The sequence below is a fragment of the Canis aureus genome, chromosome 14 (assembly GCF_053574225.1).
Source record: "Canis aureus isolate CA01 chromosome 14, VMU_Caureus_v.1.0, whole genome shotgun sequence".
Lineage (NCBI taxonomy): Eukaryota > Metazoa > Chordata > Mammalia > Carnivora > Canidae > Canis > Canis aureus.
The window spans coordinates 9,266,950-9,291,816 of NC_135624.1; the positions used below are offsets into that span (position 1 = coordinate 9,266,950).

Consider the following 24,867-nt stretch of genomic DNA (forward strand, 5'->3'; position numbering starts at 1 on the left):
ATAATTCTCTACAAGGCATATGGGTTTTGAGCAATTACCAGTGGAGAGCTGAGAGTACCTGGCAAATCAGCAATGATGGAAGGATTAGCCAGGTTAGTGTAGAATATGGGCTGGCATGGGGCACAGAAGACAAGCAGTGGACGATAAAACTAGGGTGATAATGGAACAAAGGACCAGGACAATGTATCTCCTTTAATGTTCCTCATTGGGGTTTGCTCATGTCTTAGTGAGGAGAGAATAGACCCTAACATCTGAAAACCACTCTTGTTCTACCTACATGTTATTTAAGAGCAGTATGATATGCTGGTTAGGAACATTGCCTTCAAAGCAGTGAGGCTTGAGTTTAATTTTGGTCTTGCTATTTATAGTTGGGCAAACTGGAGTCCCTAGCATTACCTCTGCACCTCCTTTTCTTTATTGATGACTTGGCAATAATGAAATAAACCAGCTCATTAAGATTCATAATCTTTATTTTTTAAAGATTTCATTTATTTTAGAGCATGCACAAGCAGGGAGAGGGGCCGAGGAGGAGGATGAGGGACAAGCAGACTCTACTGAGGGCAGAGCCTGATGTGGGGCTCAATCTCAGGACTCTGAGACCATCACCTGAGCCAAAACCAAGAGTCAGAAGAGCTTAATCCACTGAGACACACATATGCCCCAGATTCACAAGGTTTAAACCAGCTAATGTTCTTAAGGTACACAATACCTGTAATGGTGCTTCGGTGGCTCCCAGTAGTGCTAGTTATTTTACTCTAAAAGGGCTACCTGCTCAGAAAACTGTTTGTAATTCATAGCATAACTATATATGAGAGGTTGAGTTTATTTTCTATTTTTTCTTAAAAAAAATGTGTGGTTGTTTTATTATGAGACACCAAGTTGAATGAATTCCTTGTATTTTTTAAAGAGAAGTAGTTGAGCTGAGTGCAAATAAATCATGGGTTAATAGCCCCACTTCGCAAATGCTACAGGAAAAGAACCACTTCCTTAGGCATATTTTTATGCCACCAAATTGTAGGAAACAACTTTATAAAATAAATAAAGCCAGACTTTGTCTTCTGAGCTAAGTAAACAATCCAAATCCAGTTGATGTTATTTGGATATTTTTTATACCTCATATATCTTACTGATTTTATTTTTACAAAGTGCATAAATTTATCTTTAAATGTACAGATATTATAATTAATGAATGATATATTTTGAACTTCCTTGTTGGCTTCAGGTGTTTTTCAAGACAAAGGACAGGACGGAATAAATAGAGCCACAGACAACCTTCTGATAACTTTTTGTAAACCAAGACAGAGATGGAAATGGCTGTAGTCCAAGCTCATCACACAGGAGATCACACAGATGGGGAGATAAAAATTGTCCATGTGAGCCCCTTGACAATGCGCAGTATTTTATTCAGGATCCCAAGAAGCCACCTGCATGCTGATGACATCACAAAAATAAAGGCCAAGGGCTGATTACTGGGTGGGTGCTCTTTATTATCACATATCAGGTGTCACCTGTAATTTCACGTCTCTGGCAAAGCCACAGAATCCATCTGTCATCTAACCAAAGATCTTAGTCAATTTTCTCTGCTCTTTGGAAACAAGCTCTTATATTGTGTGGGAGTAGTAAGGAGCCAGCCCATTTTCAGAGACTGGCTGTGAAATAAATAGGCCAACAGTTAAGAAAACGAGCTGATATTTTCTACACAGTGCCAGCAAAGAAAATGCCCTATTTCTCTGCAGTTTTAATATATAAAACTATAACTGGTTCAGATCCATAGGGATATTGTTGATGGATCCCAGGATAGAGCCCAGACAGTTAGTGTGCTTTGAGTATGGGAGTGTGTTATAAATGCATCTGTATTATATGAGGCACTCATAGTGGCATACCCTCTAAAGCCTTTGAGCAAGACAGATACTTTATTATAAGGATTCTGGGTGTTTCACTTTCTGTGAACAAGCACCTAAAGAAAAGATAAAAAAAAAAAAAAAAGGGAAAATTTGTCATCTTGTAAGTATACATCTCATTTCCCATGCATTTCCACACAATGTGGAAGGATGCAGAACAGGACCTCTCACTGATCCCAAACCTTGCCTCATCCCCACAAGGCCTCCTTTAAGAAGAATATCTCTGTACTAAAAGGGAAAAGGCCAAGGTATAGAATTCATGAAATGTTTCTGATTCTAGAAATGTTCCACTAATGGCAAATTTAGGAGGAAAGATCTGAAGTAAACTAGGATTATTATGTAGACAAAAAGAAAAATCTGTTTGTATAAGAAGGGTGCTCTGCAGTCTCTGAACACAAAGGAGGTAACTTTTAAAAAATTCACGGGAATAGTTTTTAAAAATCATTTTAGATTTGGCATGCCATTTAAGTGAGAACTTATATTTAAAAAGGGAGAGCACATGTTTTCAAAAGTGTGTAAATGGGAGGATTCCTTATCTGTTCACAGTAAATGGGGATGAACCCTACTTTATGACAAGAGAATATACAATAGTGACACTGGAGATACAGTAGGCTATGCTTTTATGGGGAGTTATATGCTGAAATACAAGAAGTTAGGATTTATCTGGATGAAATGAAAATTCTATAGAGTAATTCCTGGAATTTCTTCACAATGCTGGGCAATCTGGAAGACTTACTATCAAATAAGTTTTGTTATAGTGGGTAAAAACAAATTTTTATTAAAAGCAAATTCAGAATGCATAGTGCATCTCTCAATTTTGAACTGAAGTGGACAATTATGGAGTTGGTATTACAATACATGCCCCATTACAATAGGCTTGATTCTGTAAGAAGCTTTAAATCTCTTTCAAAGTCAATTACCAGGCAGGGTTTCCAGACCTTGCATTTGTCCTAATTATATTTGAACTTGTTGCTGGTTGATTGGAGGGCTGTCTGAACCTACTTAGATGGAGAAATCCAACGCAGAATGAAAAGGCAAGGTGAGGGCTACAAAAGGTCAAAGAGACACCAGTCTCCAGTGGTTCTAGTTTCTAAGAGCTATATGACCATAAGAAGTAAATCCTGAGAAGTAGAACCAGGGAATGTCTGATGGATAATGTCATAGTAAAACATCCAGACTGAAAAACCAGTGCTGCAGAGAGAGGGATGCATTGTGAAAATCCATTATCAGGATATATTTTTAATCATTAGTAATCAATCAGTACAGACTGACCATTTTCCCAAAGCTTCCCTGGTGGCAAGCTTTGCCCTTTGATGATGGGTCTGATTTTGGATAATACTAAAAGCTTTTGTTTGTTTGGTTAGCCTTTATGATTTTATTAGGTTCTCATTCCATTACTCTTCATAGATTGAGAATTACCAGCATAATAAAAAATAATTACATTAAGGGGCACCGGAGTGGTTCAGTCAGTTAAGCGTCTGACTCTCAATTTCAGCTCAGGTTATGATCTTATGGGTTGTGAGATCAAGCCCCGCATGGGGCTGGGCGCTCAGAGGGGAGTCTACTTGAGGATTCTCTCTTCCTTTTCCTCTGCTTCTCCCCCTGCTCACTCATGCTTTCTCTCAAATAAATAAATCTTTTAAAAAATAATTACATTGAACATAAAAATTAATTTGAAATACATCAAAATGGTCATCATAGAAATGATACTAAATTGACCACAAAAAGCAAAATTATTCTTTTTTGATACTACACGTTTTTTATATCCATTTGCTCTTCTTTTCACTTTTTCACAGTCTATCCTTCGTAAACAAATGTAGAGCTTAAGGATACATTTTCCTGGACCTAAGCTTCTGGCTATTGAAACAGATTTTCTTGTACATAAAAAAAATTCTCTTTTACCATGCACCATACTGAGGATAGGAGGACACTATTGTTGGTATTCTCCTACTTAAGAACACACACCTGAATCATCATATACAAAAAGTGGGATTTTTCATATATGGATTCACAAAACCATGGTTGCCAAAGATTGTGCAGTATACATGGTTATTATAAATATATACTATATATAGTGCATGTAAAGCTTATTACCCAACTCTCCAGGCTAAGTAGAAAAAACCATACATAAACTTTGTGCCAATCATAACAAAACCAATAAGCCTTTCTGGCAATACACTGCACATACTAGACTGAGACACTCATAAAGGCATGCTTGCAAGAGAGCCTTCAGGTATGACAGATACTTGATTCCTTCTGTACCTTCAGCCTGCTTCCAGAATCCCAGAGCATTCTGCTCCTGGCAAGTCACTGAAGCCCACCTTCTCCTTCCTGCTGTCACTGTTAACTGTACAGCGCCTAGCCCAGCTTAGTTAGGGTTACCAGGGTGCAGGTCCATATGAGGAGCCCTTTCTTCTACTTATTTTCTGTTGCTGTTATTTCAAGTCACTATCACCACTGCTAAGATCTTTGCTACTGTATACCAGCAAGGAACTTTTGTTGTTTCTCTCTTCCTGAGCTCCCAAGGTCATGGTACCATCTTTTCCATGCTGGGGAAAAAATAGAGAACCCACCTTTTACCAAGGACAAGACTTGAGGGGTCCTTATATGACCCATGAGGGGACAGGATAATTTCTGGCTACAGAGATGGGCTTCTTTGTGGTTGGCTGAAGCCAATTTTATTTTATTTTTTTTATTTTTTAATTTTTTTTTTGAAGACAATTTTAGAAGCTTATAGCCCCCACTTTTGCAGTAGGATCAAGTTAAGTCCTTCAAACTACTATCCACTCCTACCTTTCCTCCAAGCAGGACTAGCTTCTAAATGCTTTTCCAGGGCAAGATTTCTCCCATGCCTTATCTTGAATTTGACCTTACATCCACCCCAAAGAGACACACAGAGAGACTTTTTTAGACTTACGTACAGTGAAGACAGTTGTTTTCCTCTGACTGACAAAAGAGCATTAACCTTCAAAACAGAATACCACTTTCAGCTGTAAATAACCATGTTCTCAAGAGTAGGAGATATTGCTTTACTAGTGTTTATATTTTCCTTTCTGTTATTCTCTGCAGTTGTGAGATGGAATTCAAAACTATATTTGAATGCTACCTTGGTAAGGATGTTATACTGGTTAATCAGCTACGATACTGCCTGGTTTGATACCATAAATAAAACAAATACTTTAAAAAAGCACTAACATTTACACACCTTACAAAAATAATATGTGTTTTCAAATTATTGTATAAAATGAAATAGAAACAAAAAACCCCAAAATGCTATTTATTGTTATGGGGCTTATGAATGAGTCTGTATGCTTTTGGTCCATAAATTTCACTTGTAGGAATTTATACTGCAAGCACATTCATGTAAATGGACGTAGATAATATGGTAACAAATGATCACTGCAATATAGTACACATAAAAGTGGAATCTTATGTAGCCCAGTGAGTAATAGAAGACAGATCTATAGATCTATATGTGCCTACATAGAAAGAAGCTTAAAAAATACTGCTTGCAGAAGTCAAGTTGCAAAATATTGAGTATGATTCTATTTGTGTAAGAAAAGTGTGAGCATCTATACACTTGTATATGCACAGAGTGTTTCTAAAACCACATATGATAGGATATTTTTTAACATTTTTCTATGTGGTACTGGCCAAATAGGGAAGACCAGGTTTATGTTTACTTCCACTAGTTAAATATTTTATTAAGGATTTATATAATTTTATAATAAAAATAAACCAATGCACAATAATTTTTATCCACTCCTCAATAAATACTGCACTATTTATTATATTCAGAGAAAAATCTCCATATTTCTTGACACTCTGGTGAACATTTTTCTTTTTGGATGACCATACATTTTGTCAAGTGAGCTAACTTAGTTCATTTACTTATAATTAATGTGAATTTGGAGAGGTTACTATATAAGCATTAGACTAGTGGTATTCAAATTTTTTAGTCTGGGATGCCTTCTTAGAATTCACCTGGCCCTTTTATTACCTCTAAAAGTCATCTCCTTCACTCTACTGTGATTTTTCCCAGATGAACCTTTTTAAAGGTAAAAGAAATTGAGGAACAAACTTAAAAAAAATCCTCCTAATTTAAGAGAAAAAGATTGAGTGCAAACCCAAGCTGGATTTTAGCTTCTGACTCCAAGCATTAATCATGATTGAGATTATTACCAGTTATCTCCAGTTTCCAGAACTCACTTTGACCAGAACTAGGAGGATAAGATTTGAGTACCTGAGTCCTCCTTCTGAAAGTCTGCCCCTAACTCACTGTCGCTGTTGAAAACAGTTTTCCCATCTGCTTCCAAGCCCCAGGCTGGATTTCTGCTTTAGTTCTTGTTATCCAGATTCTTTTCTAGTACACTCCCAAATAGTTAGGTTTCTGTTAGGTCTGAGGCCTACCTTCTTCTACTTAGGCCCTCTCCTAGGTACCATATTTCTGCTACAATGAGTAGGATATTGCTTCTTGTGAACAGATTTCCAGGCCCTACCTGTCTGCCTCCAGGTATTGTACACTGTCTATTGAGCTATTTAATGTATAGTCAATTGATCTGTGACACTTTTTATTTATTCATCCACTTGCTTACTATAAATATGTATCAAATGCCCACCATGTGCCAGGTACTGTGCCAAACATGGGTATATTGTGAAACAGACTCTGTCCAGTTCTCAAGAAAACCATTTCTCTTGTCTAGTGATTATCAAGCAACTACTGTCTCTCCTTCTCCTTCTTCTACCAATAATAACTCCCCAGCCTGTCCCCTTTCCTCCCCTCCTCCCTTCCCCTCTCACCTCCTTACCCTTCTTCCTCCTCCTCCCCTCTCCCTTTTACCTCCCTCTTCCCCTTCCTCTCCTCCACCCTTCCTCCTCCTTCTTTCAACAGAACTCTATTTTTTATTTTTTTAAGATTTTTGTTTATTTATTTGAGGAGAGAGAGAGTGTGTGTGCACAAGCAGTGGGGAGGAGTAGAGGGAGAGGGAGAAGCAAGCTCCCCACTGATCAGAGAGCCCAACATGGAGCTCAATCATGGGATCAAGCCCCATGGGATTGTGACCTGGAATCATGACCTGAGTTGAAGGCAGATGCTCAACAGACTGAGCCACCCAGGCACCCAGAACTCTATTTTTTCAAATGAAATCTTACCAAAATTCCAATAGAAAGTAAAGACTAGAATCAGGCTGTGAGTTCACTCTGTTCCTTCTCACTTTTAAATTATTTCCTATAGCACTCTATCTTATCCTGCCAAACTAAGTTCTGTTCCTGCAACAATTCTTCTGGGTTCCTGGCTCACCACAGTGGGCAGGTCTTGATTTAACTTTTTGCCTTTATCTGCATCAGACTTAAGTCCCTGCTACACATATCCAATCATTCCTAAGAGGTGGCATCCAAGTCCAAATGAGAAATTAAGGATTCAATATTACCTCAAGAAGGAGATACTTTTAATGCCTGTGACTTGGAGATACTTCTCAAGTGTAGTAGGGGGTCCAGGGAGGTCACACTTTTAGAATTGACTTCTTTTCTCACTCCTTCTATGAAACTTGGGCCAAATTTTGGTATATGCTTCGATTTAAATATATATGTATATATATAAGCATGTATTTTTCTTTCATCAAGAACACAGAAATTGGAGAAATACGTAATCAAATGGCAATGATAATCCAAAATCCTACTCTAGGGGAAAATTTTGTGTCTTTTACTCTCTACATCCTTTAAAAACATATGAAAAATATTTTAAAATATAAAGGAAAATGTTATTTTCCATTATAATGCTTATCTCTCACTCACTACTCTTTTCCTCCCTTGAAACAGTCTTAAGAGATCTCTTCAGAAGAATAGAATGGACTAACAAAAGGTAAGATTGCAGCAGTGGCTGGAGTGATGATGTCAGGAAAGCATGCGTGCATCTGTCTTTCTAGCACAGCTCAGCTGTTTTACATAGCATTCTCTTTCTTATATATCTCTGTAACATCCTTGGCTTGCCTAAGTCAGGACAAAGCAGTCTGCAGGAAAGCTTCAACTTTGGGGAAAATGAGTAGCACAGTCTAGGATGGTAACATTTTTATAACTTTTCTCTGGGATGAGTCTGCACCTAGAAATAAAAAGAAACCCATGAATGTAAATGTTCCTCTTTGATCACCTGCACATTTCCTTCCTTCCTTCCTTCCTTCCTTCCTTCCTTCCTTCCTTCCTTCCTTCCTTCCTTCCTTCTTTCCTTCCTTCCTTCCTTCCTTCCTTCCTTCCTTCCTTCCTTCCTTCTCTCTCTCTCTCTCTCTCTTTCTTTCTTTCTTTCTTTCTTTCTTTCTTTCTTTCTTTCTTTCTTTCTTTCTTTCTTTCTTTCTTTCTTTCTTTCTTCTTCTTTTGTCCTTTTCTGCAACTACCCTGAAAGTAATCCTGGGTTTAAGCCATTAAAGAATTATAAATAAAGGGAGACAAAGTACAAAATCCACTTTCCAATTAATATTCCTAGTAATTGTGGTGTAATTTGGGTGCTTCTAGTAAATGGGGACCATAATCACAAAGATTAATGAGGGCTACCAAAGGTGGAAAATCCAGATGCTGGCAGGGTTCCCAATCTCCAAGACTGAGTGAAAACAGCAGAGAAATATGAGAGTAAATATGATAATTAATTGAAAGGTCATACTCAGTGTCCAATTTTGAATTTGTTTTTGAAATGTGATAAACTTCTAAATATGTCCTTAGATTTTAAAAGAGAATTCAATCAATAGACAAATTTACTGAACATTTCCACTGTTCAACAGTGAGCTAGGTGGGCAGTGAGTGAGAACAGGGAGGGCCTTATAAGTTATACCTCAAGGTACTTATAATCTATTCAGAGAATAAGAACCAATATATATTAAATAATAGTTATCAAGACAATAAACTGCCACTAAAGCATCAAGTTGGGTCAAATAAACATCAGTTTCTCAAGGGTTGGATCCATATCTCATTTGACATAGAAATTGGACTGGCACAGGATAAATGTTTATCAAATATATGTTTGGATGAATTAATGATCAAAGAATTGGAAAATAATGAGAATAGGGAAGGAATTGTTACTAGAAGGGAATTTTTAAAAATGAATTAATTAGCAGGATGAAAATAGAAACACATTCCCAGTAAGTAATCTAAAAATAATAGATGTGGGTTTATAGGATAAAGGTCAGTCTCATTCAAATGGAATTGTGTTTATTTTGATTCAACAAAGCATAATACTGTGAATCAGACTAGATGTTAATGATGTAGAAATAACAAAAAAAAATGTATGTTAAGTTTTCAAGACACCCTGGTTCAGTGGATACATAGTGAGGAGCTTTGAAGCTAAGGTTGAAAAAGCATATGGTAAATCCCAATGAGACAAACTTCAAAGTCTAGACCAAGAGTTTAGATTTCATATAATCTGATTTATTTAATAGTAGGAACATTCTGTCAGCATGATAGAGACATAATGAAAGATGAAAATCATTTCTAAAATATTAGAAGAATGAAGCAGATAGCTACTACTCTTGCCATCCTACTGTAGATATACGGTTAGGATTTCTTATATGACATACCTAATTTTTAACAAAAATATTAATGGTTCTTATTACAGAACTACAACATTAAGAGACTTACTGTAATTGTTCATCTCTGTATTCAGTGCATATTTTCTGTGTGAACTGTTTAGTCCAGGAAAGTAACCAAAATTACAAACAACAGATGCAGACTCTCTTCCATTGGCACACTGCTCAATGTGTACAAATATCTGAGTATTTTTCATACAGTACTCAAGCTTATTATGTGGTCATTCAGTCATCTTAAGAGGTCTTGAAAGAACAAGGCAAGTGGTTATTAAAATGCTTTGGGTTAAAAAAATGCTTTGGGTTGATGGTGCATTAACATTACATGAATGCAAAGCCTTTTTATTTTGATCAGAAAATATCATTTGATACAAGCTCTGGTTTTAATTTACACTTGCTTGTTAGTCAACAAAGTTTGGTGAAATTACTCACTATAATTACTTTGAGAATGTTTCCATTTCTTCATCTCCAAATTGCTATGTTAAAAGAAAGATATATCTTCCAGGCATGTTATCTCAGAGTTAGCCAATCAGATTAAAAACTTTAGTCTATTAAATTATTTTGAAAAACTACATTTAGAGGCAAAATTCCAGGGAAAGAATGAATACATTCAACTTTATCTAATAGATTAGACACACCCCATCTCAATTGATGACTCTCCAGGACGTCGGAGGTATATATCGTGAGATGGCTGAAGTCAAGGGTCAGTCGAAGACAATGCCATATTCGACTGACTTTTGGGCCAACGTTCGGTACTGTGTCTATTCTTGATTGTTAGTCCCTGTGCCTGGCACTAGCAGGTTCTCAAGAGCATGTGGCATTATCACAATATTGGTAGTGTTAGGAAAAGACATAGCAAATTAGGGAAATTTACAGATGGGCCTGATACTCCAGATTATCAGCACACTTGTGTTGTTGTTAAAATAAAATACTCTCCAACTGTTCCATAGTTCTTTTGCATTACTGCTAAAGAAAAGTGTATTATGTAGGCAGCATTTTAAGCCCAGCGAGCATAATGATAGTGATTTGTTCCATTTTAAAGATGAGGTCATAGTAACCATGACACTCCATATTAAAAATATTAATTTACAAAAGCAGAGGTTGTTTAAAATTAAACAATCTTTTTTCTTTACCTATTTCCTAATTTCTTTGGGGTTACTTGAAATTTGGTATGATTGTTTTGTTTTTTTTGCAAAGCATACTTAAAGCCAAGTATTATTGCATAAGAGGTTTCAATAACTTTGAAAAGTCATGGATTTCCTTTCATGTATATGTGAGCTCAAGGTGCGTTTTCCTGACCTCTCTCTTGTGTTCATCTTCAGCATTAGTGAGGCTTTAAAAAATACATGAGGAGAGAATTTCATATGAATCCTATGAAATCCACTTTACTTCAAGTCTGATAAACCAGTTCAAAAACAAGAAAAAATTAAGCTTGCATCTGAAACAAAAATCAATACTGTGGCACATTACTAATCAGATTTATGTAATCAAGATTTTTGGTAATTTGGATTTCAATACATGGCCATAAACATGCCACAAAGATTTTATAGCACAGTTGTGTGTATCCCTTCTTATGTGTCTGGAACACAAGCATGGCAGCTCTTCCTGTTGTCCTGTTTGCTCTGTGCTTAACCAAAAATAAAAGAACTGCTAAGTTGATAGTGGTTTTCTTATGAACAGGCATGAGAGATCAGGCTTGGCCTCAATACTAACCAGACCTTTAGTTAGTCATTCTTTAGTCATAGCTCTTCTTGACAAATATGGAAAGGACAAGAATCTTCAGATGGCAGGGAATAGGTACTCTTCCACAACTGTTTTTCCCTCTCTTATTATGACTTACAAAATCCATATAAAGCTAACTTCTAGGATGAAATCTCTGAAGCTCTGAACTCTTCTCCTGTAGGCAACATTATGAAAATGTAGACTCCTTCTCATTGCTCTGTCTTCCCAAATCTGATGAATCTGGCATTTTAAAATGGAAGGCTTTGCGTTTAATTCTGGGACCTGGTTCAAAGTTGATGTTAAATAAATTAATATGGAGAAAAATACTCTAGTAAATAAGCTTGTAGTAGTAGGTAGCTGTTACTTTGGTGAAAATAATTTATGTGCTTTTCACCATGATTCAAGCATTATTTTAGACTTAAGAGGGTTAGTTTTACTATAAAATATCCTGCATTTTAAATACCATTTAATTATGATTTGCTTCCTTGGGGATTATATCATCATGTGATTTAATTTGGTATATACCCTAAGGGGGAGCATATTTCAATCATAAGATATTTCTTCCAGAAACAATGATAGTTCGATGATTTATTTCAGGATGCTGTTATAAAGTGGCTTATTCAACAGTAATTTGAATGCAATTGAGTTTTAAAATATAGATACCCCAAAATGGATGAGAAATAAACATGTGCTTTTGTGCTCACACACACAAAATCATATTTATATATATTTTCAGTCTTTACCTTCAGTTATTATATCTTCAGAAAAGAACTTAGAAAGCTGAGAGCTATGAAACATATTATCTCTTCAAAAAGTTCATTTTTGGACAAGTATCATTTGGATGGGGATTAACTTAATCAGAGATTTTGAATCTTCTTTACTTTAATTTTTAATCTCTTTTTAAAAAATATGTCTGAATCTTTAAAAGACCTAAACTTGTAGTCACAAAGCATTGCTTCAAAAAAGGGGGAAAAAAAAAGAAGAGAAAGTTTTTAAAGCAGCCACCGGCTGTAAGAGAGATAGTGCAGGCAGCAGATTTGTGACAGAGTGGAGCATGAAACCCATCAGCTGATGAGTGAAAATCCCTGGTTTCTAATTAATCGAGGTACACAGGCCAAGGGATGAAGAGGATCAGGGAAATGAAATCAGGAAAAAGATACCATCAGTCATTTCTGCGGCCCATTGTCATACTTCAGAATCTGCTGTAATGAATCACTCAGGCATTCCACAGATACATTCAAATGGTGAAGAAAATTCATTGTCCGGTGAAGAGCGTTTGATAAAAATCTTTCTTTTCCCCCCCTCTTTGTCAGAAGCCTATGATCAGAAAAGGAAATCCAGACAGCACAACAGGTGTGCTTTTTGCAAGCCTGGTGAAATCTGCAAATGAACCAAGTATGGAAGAATTTTTTTGTACTAATTTTTTTCCCAAAAAAATATGTATGGGGAGGGGAGGTGAGACAGAGCATCCAGCAGGAGGGAAGCTTGGTACTGAACCGGATTGCAAAAAGTGTTAAGATTAAGAGAAGCAGAAAAGTGAGTCCCTTCCTGCGGTTGAGAAATGCATGTTCCTGTAAAATCTTAATTAGGCAAATAGGAGAACACATTGGGAAATGTAGTAATATTTAATTTAATTTATCAAGTGGGATGGTTCCTTTGAAGAACAATCTATCCAATGAAGAAAGCATCATGCATTAGATCCTGGGCCTGTGGTTTCTGAGATTTCCCCGAGAAAGGGTTTCCTTTAAAGTCAGTGAGATTTAGCTATGATGAATGCACATTTCAGCCTGAAGGTTTTGTTCAAAGGTTTCCTAATTCAGGCCTGCATTCCTCCTGGGTTATAGCTCACTTTTGTGGTGGTTGTGTATTTTAATGGAGAAAACATTCATCGTGGCACCTAAGATGCAGTATCGGTGTATTTCAACTCTGCAGCAACTTTGTGACTGCAAACAAATCCTTGTAGCAGCTCCAAGTGCTGTGTGGCATTAGGTGACATGCAAAGATAATTGTTTTCAAATAATCAGGTACTGTACTGAGACATATAAGGATGGCTGATTCATTTTAAATTTAATTACTATAATATAGGGTCTCGCTGTCTATATTATCAATCACCAAGACACTTTGGAGTTGATAATATTAAAATTGCAACAATAATGAGAATTCTACTTCATGATGAAAATAATTTTAATCATGGGTAGATTACAAATCCATTTACAGTTACGGTTACTGAGAATTCTATTATCTACCTTCTCTTGTAAAAGATGTTAAGACATGTTTTCAGAGAGTATAAAAGATTATATAAGTATACTGTTTCTGTAAAGTTGCAGACACAGGATTTCAGGCAGAAAACCTTGAGAGAGCTTCCATACTGTTAAGGCTTGTGGGGTGGGATGGAGAGCAGAGGAGGTAGCTGTGGTTACAGGTGGGCATAAAGCCCTAGGTCTTTTTGGCTCCTGTTTGTCTTATTCTTTCAGCCAAATCATTTTTGAGAACTGCTCTGTAACAGGCACCAGGCTAAGTGTTGGAGATGAAGCAGAAAACAAGCAGTGTGATCCTTGTTCTTATGGTGCTCACAGTCTAGTTTGCTTTGGTGACTGCCCTGGCCCTTGAAGATGTTTGGGGTTTTAAATGGAGTCCAATGAAACACCCTAAATGGGCCTCGGCAATTAATGGTCCTCAACTGTGGCTGCGCATTGGAGTCACCTAGGAAGCTTAAATACAGATATAGACATACAGTAATAATAAATACATGTCTTTATCTGGGTCCCATGCCCAGAATTTTGGTCCGAGGTGGAGCCCAGGCATAAGTACTTTTGAAAAGCCCTCCTGGGATTATAACATGCAGCCGGGGTTAAGGAACGTGAGACTACCCAACAAGGATGCCATCTAAAAGGCCAGCATTCTGACTATTAATGGAAATCATTCTCTGCTCCTCTGGTAAGGCTGTAGGAAATAATTTTCCAGTGTCTCACTGACTTAAACTAGTTCAGTATTTTGATCCTAGAAGAATATCAGTTTGTCAGGAGCCCAAAACTCCAGTTAACTTATTTTGTGGAGTAGATAACTTCATATAAGACCTGATGATTACCCTTGTTCTGACTTCACCTCCCCTTCTAATATCAAAAGTAGTCAGATTTGGTCTGATAATTGGTGTAAGCAAGAGTTACTAATTAGTTACTAAGAGCTTCTCGTTGATTATTCAAAATCTTTTAACTGGTAATGTCTAAGACGTAGGTTTTTATATACCCTCGTTGTCGATTTAAAAGCTGAGTCAGAGAAGATATTAAATGTGTTTGAAGGGACTGAATTGTAGGAGGTAGGAATTCAATGGTAATGTGTGGTCAAATTATCTCAGCTGTATTCCCCTATTTGCTATGTCTGTGTTCCAAAGTCCTTGGTAGATTGCATTCTGCTCTGTCGTCTCTAATTTATGCATTTGAACATTTATTTCTTGGTGTGGGGCTACACATTTGAAGTACTTCCTATTTATATTTAGTTCATTTAAAATATATCTTGTATGTATACATTTATAAAATAACTAGACATAAAAATCATAACTTCTACTGTCACAATTAGGATTTTCTTTACCTATATTCTTTATTCTCTTGCTCTCTGTTGGGATTCCCTTTCTCTTCTCTATCTTTCTTCACCCTTATCCCTGCCCACTCCCTTGCTCCAGTATTTTTTTCATATTTTATTTTCTCTCCACTCTCTCAGGAATTAACAAAGTCAATAACCAAAAATACTCCCAAACATTCACTTGATCCCTTTACTCAGTCTTTGTTTTTGATAATACTCATGTGGAGTAGAGTGTGTGAGTGTCTATATGCATAGACATGGAAATAATTAGTTTAAAAAAATCCATCCATTACCCTCACTGTCACTTAAAGCATTCCCACAAGCGTGTAAACTGCGCCCCACACTGGTTTCCTGCTTTGGTGGAACTCTATGAATAAATTACATTTTCAGAGTCTGCCAGCTTTCTAATTCCAGCTTACTGCACTTTGGAACAACATCTTCCCTTCATATGTTGCATAATTTGTCTTTCCGGGTTTATTTTCATTTTTCTGTTTCTCTAGCTCACCAATAACTTTTGCTGGAAGAAATGGTCTCTCTCATGGCCGGAGCTTCTTGGGACTTATGCCTGCAATTGGGTCAAATTATCTAGGTGACAAAGCAGCAAAACCTACTCCGATGGCATTCAGTCAGGAGTATCATTGTTTAACATTTGTGTTTGCATGCTAATTTTCAGAACTGACAAACACATGGATACAAGTGTGAGATTAAATTTTATTTTCTTTAAAGCAATAAACTAGGTTCAATGTAATGTCTTTTGGCATTTAGAGAAATACAAAGCACTAAGCTGTCAGATTTTACAGTAACAATGAAGAATTGTGAATTCTGATTTGGAGGCACAAACGCTGCAATCATTAACTATATATACTTGAATTCATAAAGTACATTGGCAAAGGGAATAGAAACCAAAAGTTGTAGGTGAGTGAAATCATTTGAGAAGATGAGCATAGCCATTGCATAGCCCACCACTTTGATCCAGTCATTTTGCAAAATGAAGGTTATTAGGACAGGCTTCATCAAAAAACAAAAAGTGACCAGATAGTCCACAGGTGATCAGTTCCAAAGCCTTCCCCCAGAGTCAGCCCTTCAAATATTTATCATATATGTATGTATGTTTGCTTGGATCATGATAAGGTACCAATTTGGGATTTTTGGAAACTGAGCTAGCATGTCACCTGAGACATCTGTCTGATTTGGATTGAGTTCAGAGAAGCAAAGTGTCTTGAGAGGCCAAAAGAGAAAGAGAGGGTGAGAAGGAGAGCAGGCAGGAATGGACAGCCCATGTTGCCAGCTCTAATATCCCAGTGCAATTATTTTGTGGACATCCACTCCTTGCCTGCACAGGAGATAGGGCTATAAGTGTATGTTATTTTTTAATTACAAGGGGGGTAGAAAAAATCCTGATGATGGGCTGGAAGGTGCCATTGCATTGTTATTTTTTCCTCTCCCTTCGTTTGCTGATTATGTGAGCCGGGCTCCTTTGCTAGCCGATGATAAGCAGAATTTCCATGTTCTCTGCATAATTAATCCATCTCTGCCTCTCTTCATGCCAACTCGCCCGTTATCGCCGGCACATGCCTGAATTGCAAAAGAATCCGCTCTTCAATTGGAACTTATTGATATTCTAAGAAAAAAAAAAAGAGAGAAGGGGGAAAAAACTGAAAATCCTTAAGTTTAAGCCGCAGATTTTTAAATGGATTAATTTCGCTGCAATCGCAGCCATCTAAGGCGGGAAGGCAGGCAGAGCAAATTGAAAGCGTCTCCATGTTTGCAGAATTGGGTCCAGAACGCTGAAATGTACTGGCACAGCTCTCTTTTAAAGTCAGAAAATTACCATTCATTTACATCACATGAAATACTTTTTTATGCTAGAAATATTCAAGAGACGTTCTTTAAATGCCTGCTAATGCTTGATAACATTTCTAACTTTCAACGATTTGCTAGACTTTGATATGACATGATAGGAATGCCTTCCAGTAGAGAATATTATATCTCTCTTTATCACATATTAGATTACATCATCTTTTTTCTTCATCATCCCCAAGTAGTCTTTAAACAATGAAGTCTGTCATTGGTTATGTAGGATTTTGTATGCTGATGGAAGTCAAGGTTAGTCATTTATTTTTTGTCTACCTACAAATGAAATGCTTGTTTTTGTTTAATTTTCTTCTTCAAATACCTAGAGACCTTGGACAGTAATAATATAAGAATAATTGTAATAATTTCTCAGTAGTCATTGTTTTGACTATTTTCCTCAGCCTTATGATAAGCTCCTAATTTGAGAGACTTGATTCCTTCTCATTTTAACTTGTAAATAGTTACACTTTGAAATCTCCTTTGGCTTAGAAAAGCATCAGTAGTTGATGTCATTCAACAAAGTGTACTGTCCAAGAATCACAAATGCATAAACTTCCAGCTGCAGGATTCATGCAATTCCAAATAAAATTTGCTAAATGTTGCTTAGTTGTTGATGTCTTATATTTTGATCTTTAAATCTGTTGTATGTTAATTCCCTGACTCCTGGCATCCAGCACTTGCCAAGACTGAAGGTTTCCTTAATACTCTAGTTTAGCTTCAGCAATGCTTTTCTTCCTGTGTTTAGATGCTCACATATCTGCAGTTTCTGCTGGGCTGCACAACAAAGCTGATGTGCTCTTTTAGCTGAGAGAGAAGAGTTGCTAGTATCAACCAGCTAAGAAAATGGGAATATAAATATCTAAAAATATTCACCAGGAAGTGGGTCCTGTGCATTTTGAATTCAGTAGAACCTCAAAAGGCAAAATAATAATAATCATATTTAAAAAACTGACTTGAGGGATACATTTCTTAGGGAAAACTAGACAGTGAGAAGTGATATCTTTGTGGAGATATTAGTTATGAAACAAGAATCTTTATAACTATAGGCCATCTTAACGTAAAATACTAGCATTGGGCACGAGGGTCTGTATTATTATTGAGTGCTTTAAATGTTAACATTGTATTTTTCCCCCAGAAGGAAACCAAAATGAATAGAGAGGAAAGAAACACATGTAAAAGGAAGATTTTTTTATAGTCATAGTAAAATAATTAATATAGTGGTGAATACTATAAACATAAAAACAGCTACAGTATACAGTTTTAACTGAGTCATTTTAATTATAAAATCTTATATAATTCTTAGGCAACCCAGAGCTTGGAAATAGAGGAAACTGCTAGTTGCACATTGAGTAATTTTGTATAGTCAGCTAAACACTTTAAAGCAATTTTAAAAAATGAAATGAAAAATGACCCTTCTTAAAATAGATGTAGCAAAAACATTTCAACCATAAATAACATTTTCACTGACCTTGTATACCCTACCCTTTCATTTAAAGGCATGAATTAAAAGGACTTGAAAATTGCAGGTGTATATGGGGAGAGAGAGAACTTCTTCTGGGCATTCTGTTTTGAAATAAAAATCGTGATTTAAAAATCAAATATTTTCTATAGTGTGCATGGAGTTCATATTTTGAATACTTTAGAGAAGATAGCTATAAATGTGATGGGAATGTATGTTTTTATAAAATTATATGTTCTGTTTCTACCCTAAAATTATGATTTTTAATATACAATTAATAGTTATAACAGTTCACACAGTTTAGCACACATTTTTCCTGTGAAATACAAGTTATTATAGTTTTATTATTACATTGTAAATTCACTGGATATTTTAAATGAATGTAAGGTATCACATTCCTAATTATTACCATATGTACAGATCACAACGAGAAGAGTGATGCAAATGGTTTCGAGATGCTCAGTGTCAGATGACAGGCTAAATCAAACAGCAGTGATTCACTCTGAAGTGGTGACGGCAAATACGATATGAATTAGCTATTTCACTGAAAAAACTAAGACACTGACATGGATTCATAAATGATGAACTGACTTATAATAGAAACAATTGAATGGATTTTTTTCTTTCTTTTAAATTTAAGGATGAATTGAAAAATGAAGAAACCTATTACAAATGATTTTCTTGGTGTCAAAAATTGCTAAATAGTTCCTTTTTTTGACATTAGGAGAATGAGTGACAGCCTTTTATTTGTATTGTGCATGATGGATGGATCCCTTCATCGTCTCCCTTCTCCTTCCTCTTTCCTTTATAATTGGATGGAATTGAACTATTTACCACCTCTAAGTTGGCTTTTTGCTCATGAGTTACCACCATCCTATGCTTATTCCAAAGAGCCAAACATATCAATTACATCTTCCTCACAGACATACATCTTCACAAGTGAACTATCTAATGATTCTTTTCTTGATCCTTTGCCTTTTCTTGTACCAACTCCAATGGGTTTAAACTCATTCAGTCCTGGGAAAAAAACTTAATGGACTTGAACACTTTTCCCTTTTCTATTCAATCCTTTTGGGTCAGGTGGTTCTTGTGATAAGGAATAAGTTTCAAAGAACCTTTAATCTCTTCTGTTTTGTACCCATACTCTCCATTATAATTGTTCCTCTCCTCAGCTTCTCATAAAATATAACCGTGGATCACTGAATATTGGCATTCATCAATTAAGAGGCAGCCATTGAGAATCTCCTGTTTAGTCTCGCGCTGCTGTATGCATTAAGGAGACTGGAATTTTGTGACTTGCCGAAATCTGTTATGTGGTCCTTTCCTAGCAACAGTTTGTGGTAAAATATCCATAGTTTTGCTTAATTCTAACAAAATACATTCCAATTATTCTTTCATATTAACCTAGAATTTGTTTCTTTAGAGATACTGGAAGATGTTTTCCAAATTGGTGATTCTCAACTATAGACAGCCTATATATATGTTATCTTGATAACAGGCACTCAAAGTTTTAAAGTATAGTATAGAAATATGTATTTTAAAATAGTTGAATCACAGTCTTTCAGGAAACATAAAGTTGTGCTTTAAACATGCAAGAAGAACTGAAAGGCCTCTTCCAGCTACCTGACTGGAGAATGATATGTAACCAAACATGGTTTCCTACTTTAGAAATCACCCTAGGATATTTTCCACAGCATTCTGGACACTAACTAAAGTCCTTATTAACTGAAAGAAGTTTAGATGTTTTCTTTAAAACTATTAAGAAAGCAGATTAGAGAAAAGACAGCTGTTGTTTCTAATTCTGACTGATCACTTGTCATCTTTATGAGATCAATAATGAGACCTCAATTTCCTCATTTGTAATAATTAGAAACATAATACCTATATCAAAGAGTTGTTATGACAATAAAAATATTAAAACACTATATTTCCTGAAACATAGGTAGTGTCATGCAGTTAGCATCCTTTCTTGCCAATTGGTCATTACTTTATATGAGACAAATACTGGAAGAGGAGAGGGAGTAAAGTAAGAATCAGTGTGTGTGTATTCTATTACTTAAATGTATCAGCAAGTATCAGGTACTTCTATTCAAATATTAGGTAAAAATGAAAAATTTCTTCATAGTCAATGGTCTTTTCAAAGCTTTTTCTCTAAGAGTGGGAATAAGACAAGGAGTCTTACCACTCCTTTTCAACATAGTCTTGGAAGTCCTAGCTAGAGCAATCAAGCAAGAAAAAGAAATAAAAGGTATCAGAATTGGAAAGGCAGATGTAAAACTGTCTCTGTTTGCAGATGACATAATTTTAGATTTAGAAAATCTTAAAAACTCAACCAAAAAACTGTCAGATCTAATTAATGAATTTAGTTAAATTACAGTGGGCAAAATTAACATTGAAAAATCAGTGCAGTCATTCTGGAAAACAGTATGGAGTTTCCTCAGAAAGTTAAAAATAAGACTACCTACAATCTGGCAAAATACAAAGGATACAAAAATACTGAATCAGAGGGATTTATGCATCATGATATTTATAGCAGCATTATCAACAAAAGCCAAATTATGGAAAGAGCCCAAGTGGCCATCAATTAATGAATGGATAAAGATGTGATATATATATGTATATGTATATGTATGTATATGCATATGTATATATGTATATAAATATCCATCAACTAATGAATGGATAAAGATGTGATATATGTATGTGTATACATATACATATATGTGGGTGTGATATATGAATATTACTCAGCCATAAAAAGAATGAAGTCTTGTCATTCACAATGACATCGATGAAGCTAGAGAGTATTATGCTAAGCAAAATAAATCAATCAGAGAAAGACAAATACCATGTGATTTCATTCATATGTGGAATTTAAAAACAAAACAGATGAACATGGGGGGAAAAGAGAGGCGAACCACAAAACAGACTCTTTACTCTAGAGAACAAACTGAGTATTGCTGAAGGAGAAATGAGGGAATGAATTAAATGGGTGATGAATATTAAGGAGGGCACTTGTAAGAAGCACTGGGTGTTATATGTAAGTAATGAATCACTAAATCCTACACATAAAATTAATATTACATTGTATGTTAACTAACTCGAATTTAAGTAAAAACTTGGATGAAAAAATCAGTATCATTTCTATACACTAACAATGAATTTTCTGAAAAAGAAAGAAATTGATACCATTTAGAATAGCATCAATAAAATACTTAGGAATAAATTTAATTAAGGAGATGAAATATATCTATTCTGAAAACTATAGGATATTGTTGAAAGAAATTGAAGAAGATATAAATAAATGGAAAGATATCCTGTGTTTATGAGCTGCAAGACTTAATTTTCTTAAAAGAAATGTCAATACTCCCAAAGACCATTTATAGATTCAATGCAATCGCTATAGAGATTGCAGTGGTGTATTTTGCAGAAGTAGAAAAAAGCACTTTTAAAATCTATGTGGGAACTACAAAAGACCCCAAATAGCTGAAGAAATCCTGAGAAAGAAGACCAAGCAGGAATCATCACATTTTCTGGTTTCAAGCTATGCTATAAATCTATAGTCATCAAATGAGTGTGGTACTGGCATAAAAACAGACAAACAGATAAATGGAAGAGAATCAAGAGCCCAGAAATAAACCGAAGTTTATATGGTCAACTAATATTTGACAAGGGAGCCAAGAATGCTCAATAGAGAAAAGACGGTCCTCAGTTAATAATGCTAAGATGATTGGATATTCATATGTAAAAGAATGAAACTGGATCCACATCCAACAGCACTGACAAAAATTAACTCAAAATGGATTAAAGACTTAAATGTAAGACCTTAAACCATGAAGCTCTTAGAAGAAAACATAGGAATAAAGCTCCTTGACATGGGTCTTGGTAATGATTTATTTGGATGATACCTAAAGCACAAACAACAAAATAAAAGACAAATGGGACTGACTACATCTAACTAAAAAGCTTCTGCACAGTGAAGGAAGCCATCAACAGAGAAACTACAAAATATTTGCAAACCATATATCTGATTAGAGGCTAATACCCAAAATATATAAAGAGCTCCTACAACTCAATAACAAAAAGCACCAAATAACCCAATTTTAAAAAGAATAGACATTTCTCCAGAGAAGATAAGTATAAAAGGCCAACAGGTATATGAAACATCACTGGTCATTAGGGAAATGCAAATTCAAGCCACAGTGAGATATCACCTCACACCTGTTAGAATGGCCATCATTAAAAAGATAAGAGATAACAAGTGCTGGTATGGATGTGGAGAAAAGGGAATGTATGTGCACTGTTGGTAAAAAGGGTAAAAATGGGTGCAGCCACTACGGAAAATAGTATGGAGGTGTTTCAAAAAATTAACGATATGATCCAGCAATTCTACTTTTGGGAATATATCCAAAGGAAACAAAATGCTAATTCAAAAAGATGTCTGCACCCTCGTGTTTATAGCATCATATTTTAACAATAGCTAAGACATAGAAAGACCTAAATAGCTATGTTAGGTTTCAATTCCCTCATCCATGTTTGTTCTACCATTCTCAGTTTAAAAATAATTATTTGATAGAAGATAGGAATGAACTAGAAGCATATTAGTTTTCTATCAGTCATTAACATTGTACTGTTTTGTGAGGTGAACCAATCCTTCCCTCTTCTTCTTGTTCCATTTTATTTAAAAAGACATTATTATTATTATTAGCATTGTATTGTTATTTGCATCAGCAGCAATAGTAATAGTAGCAGTAGTAGACAATAGTAGTAGTAGCAGCAGCAGGAGGAGCATGGAGTCTCACTACGTTCTGGATTATTTTCCGAGGTGGTGTAGCTATTCATAAAACTTTTGAAATGGATTTCTGTGTATATGCCTCTTATCTAATCTTTTATAGCTACAATTTAAAGTTCAAGTTTGTTGAATAACTCTAATGAATCAGACTGGGACTGCAAACAAATGTCCATGTTTCGGGATCCCTGGGTGGCGCAGCGGTTTGGCGCCTGCCTTTGGCCCAGGGCGCGATCCTGGAGACCCGGGATCGAATCCCACGTCGGGCTCCCGGTGCATGGAGCCTGCTTCTCCCTCTGCCTGTGTCTCTGCCTCTCTCTCTCTCTCTGTGACTATCATAAATAAATAAAAAAAAAATTTAAAAAAAATGTCCATGTTTCAAAGTACTGTATTTTATAATGCCATCTATATAACACAGCTGATAAGGAGAAATTATTTGTGTTATTCCAGCCTCTGTAGATGATACAGTATTCACACAGGAAAAAGCCTATTTATGGCAAACATCTAGTCACTTTGAATGGTTTCTCAGATGATGCTTCATTATATTATTTATAGTCAAGACTTACTTTAAATGCATTTTAAGTCTATAACTACTTTCATACTGGTCAATGCTCTTTAGGATTGTCTTAGTGGTTCCTTTATTATTTTAGTTTTTAGTACAGAACACACTTTTAACTAGAGAATTCATTTATCATTGAAATTCTTTAAGAAAAACTTTCTTATGGTGAGTCTGTCAATGTCTAGCTTCTAACCTCTTTTATTTACTCTAAAAGAACTGTTTTAGACGCAAAACTTCTGGGAATGGGGCATGATATATAGATCTATCAATGTCTATATATTCCATTTATCAGAATGTGACCTCTAAGTAAATTAAATTAATTTTTGTGTATTTATTTTGTGGCAAGCACTGTGCTAAAACAATGGCTTACCCAAAATGCAAGTCCCCTACATACTATTTTAAAATTGTTCTAGTATTTTGATCTATATGAGGAAATACCATTACACTCTTGTCTGATCAAATGGTTCTTACGATTATATTAGTTATTTATTGCTGTGAAACAAACCATCCTGAAACGTAGTGGCTTAAAACAATGACACTTATTCATGTTTTGTAAGGGTCTGTGAAGATACCTCATCTCTGCTGTACTTTGCATTAGCTGGGACAGGAAGGCTGGGACTAGAATCATCTGAAGACTCCTCATTCATATGTCTAATCATTGATGCTGACTGTTGGCTGCAACCGTAGCTGCAGCTATTGCCAGGAACATTTCCTTATGGTCTTTCCATGTATTCTGGGCTCCCTTGTAAGATTGTGGCTGGGCTCCAGTGGTGAACATCCTGAGACAGAGACAGGTGAAGACAGTGTTACTTTTCATGACTTAGCCTTAGAAATCACACAGCATCATATCTGGGTTCTATTCATTGAAACAGCTACAAAGGAACACTCAATTACAAGGGGAAGAGAGAGAAATTCCAATATTTAGTAGAAGAATGGTAAGATTCTGGAAGAACATGTGAGACAAATCATATAAAAGTAGCTATATTCTTGTGGTCATTTTCAGAAAATACAATCTGCTACAATGATACACCTGGGAATGATGGTGCAACTTGTTTTTGTTTCTTTGTACTTTTATTTTCTTCCAAAGGCTATTTATCAGTCTTCACTACTACCCTTTGCATCCTGGAGCTAATTTTCAACAATAAATATGAAATATACATTTACTATTATAAGATATAAAGATGATAGGCATTGAATAGCTCACTTTTAGAGTTTATTTACATCTGACGTCTTATATTAAAGAACTTTTGTACAAGAAATTCATTTTAAAAATGATATCATTATTAGATCATATTTTACCTAATAAAAATAGCATTTTACATGTTCTTACTAACTGTACCTTGTGCACTGGAATGTAAATACTAGATTCCAAGTGACTTACTTTAAAATTTCTTCCCCAACTATTTTTTCTTTATTGTAACTTTTATCTGTAGTATAAG

At 35.6% G+C, this 24,867-nt stretch overlaps 1 long non-coding RNA gene across 16 annotated transcripts in view; it reads left to right on the forward strand.

Annotated features, from left to right (window-relative positions):
• LOC144283151 (uncharacterized) overlaps window positions 1–24,867 on the forward strand; it is a 190,654-nt gene that overhangs the window by 75,210 nt on the left and 90,577 nt on the right. For all 16 annotated transcript variants that reach the window (XR_013351520.1, XR_013351507.1, XR_013351512.1 and 13 more), the window contains exons 3-4: window positions 1,223–1,473; window positions 7,719–7,761. This is a non-coding gene — a long non-coding RNA (uncharacterized LOC144283151). The remainder of the gene's footprint in view (window positions 1–1,222; window positions 1,474–7,718; window positions 7,762–24,867) is intronic.